At 43.2% G+C, this 1874-nt stretch overlaps 2 non-coding genes across 2 annotated transcripts; both read right to left on the reverse strand.

Annotated features, from left to right (window-relative positions):
- Positions 1-292: 292 nt before the first annotated feature.
- Positions 293-411, reverse strand: LOC117106227. The gene has a single exon (XR_004445024.1). It is a non-coding gene; the product is annotated as a 5S ribosomal RNA (ribosomal RNA).
- A 466-nt stretch (positions 412-877) lies between these two features.
- Positions 878-996, reverse strand: LOC117106225. Its single transcript, XR_004445022.1, has one exon. It is a non-coding gene; the product is annotated as a 5S ribosomal RNA (ribosomal RNA).
- Positions 997-1874: the final 878 nt, after the last annotated feature.

Here is a 1874-nt window from a genome sequence, read left to right on the forward strand (position 1 = left end):
TGCATCCGCCCCAATCTGTAGGCTAGAATATCGCATATGTTTTCATTACATTTGTTAAGACACCATCCGAACACTGTATTATAAGCCTACACCATACACTTGTTGTGGCCCTACTGCTCAGTGCAAGGCCCAGGTCCTTTTTCTTTTAGTGAAAAGTTGACGATTATAACGTGCCAAAATACCGTACATAATGAAACTGTTAAGAGAAAAAAGAAAGAAAAAGAAAAACAAACGAACAATAATTAACGAACAATAAGTAAACATCAATAGATTTGGGGGAGAAAATGTAAAAAGTCTGCAGCACCCGATATTCCCAGGCGGTCACCCATCCAAGTACTAACCGGGCCCGACGTTGCTTAACTACGGTGATTGGACGAGAACCGGTGTTTTCAACGTAGTATGGCCGTAGACATGTGGATGATATTTCCACTCATAGTTAATCTCGGCATATAGCATAATTATCCAATCATTAAGCTCTATGATTGATGACGTTTCATATCAACGCACGCTTGTCTAGCGGGGATTTCCTCTGACTCCCCTGACCATTCTGCTGCGAGAGTACATTTTTTACAAACACCGGTGTTGAACAATAAACCAACCATTTTACTACGGCACTAACTAGGATGCTTTAGACAGAAGAAGACTGCCGTTTTATTCAAACGACCCTCGAACCGGCCTAACACCAACGAATTAATTGCGTATTGTTGATATGAACATATAATACCTGTATGATTTTTAAGGTATGAGAGTACAATTTCCGGGCACTTAGAGGTCCATATTCTCAAAATGTTTGCACCTCAGCCCCAACTATGTGGGCCCGAGGTCGTGTGGACTCTCACGAACCCCTACTTTAGAATTTGGGGGAAAAAATGTAAAAAGTCTACAGCACCCGGTATTCCCAGGCGGTCACCCATCCAAGTACTAACCAGGCCCGACGTTGCTTAACTTCGGTGATCGGACGAGAACCGGTGTTTTCAACGTAGTATGGCCGTAGACATGTGGATGATATTTCCACTCATAGTTAATCGCGGCATATAGCATAATTATCCAATCATGAAGCTCTATGATTGATGACGTTTCATATCAACGCGCGCTTGTCTGGCGGGGATTTCCTCTGACTCCCCTGACCACTCTGCTGCGCGAGTACATTTTTTACAAACACCGGTGTTGAACAATAAACCAACCATTTTACTAAGGCAGTAACTAGGATGCTTTAGACAGAAAAAGACTGCCGTTTTATTCAAACGACCCTCGAACCGGCCTAACACCAGCGAATTAATTGCGTATTGTTGATATGAACAAGTACCTGTATGATTTTTAAGGTATGAGAGTGTAATTTCCGGGCACTTAGAGGTCCATATTCTCAAAATGTTTGCACCTCAGCCCCAACTATGTGGGCCCGAGGTCGTGTGGACCCTCACGCACCCCTACTTTAGAATTTGGGGGAAAAATGTAAAAAGTCCTACAGCACCCGATATTCCCAGGCGGTCACCCATCCAAGTACTAACCCTGTCTCTTATACACATCTAGATGTGTATAAGAGACAGGCACTAACTAGGATGCTTTAGACAGAAGAAGACTGCCGTTTTGTTCAAACGACCCTCGAACATTTGAGTGGTATTTCCACTCATAGTTAATCTCGGCATATAGCATAATTATCCTGAAGCTCTGTGATTGATGACGTTTCATATCAACGCGCGCTTGTCTGGTGGGGATTTCCTCTAACTCCACTGACCACTCTTCTGTGCGAGTACATTTTTTACAAACACCTGTGTTGAACAATAAACCAACCATTTTAATACCGTACGGCATTAACTAGGATGCTTTAGACAGAAGAAGACTGCCGTTTTGTTCAAACGACCCTCGAACCGGCC

Source organism: Anneissia japonica, unplaced genomic scaffold (assembly GCF_011630105.1).
Source record: "Anneissia japonica isolate Jap-2015-1 unplaced genomic scaffold, ASM1163010v1 scaffold3974_len2349_cov136, whole genome shotgun sequence".
NCBI classification, from domain to species: Eukaryota; Metazoa; Echinodermata; class Crinoidea; order Comatulida; family Comatulidae; genus Anneissia; species Anneissia japonica.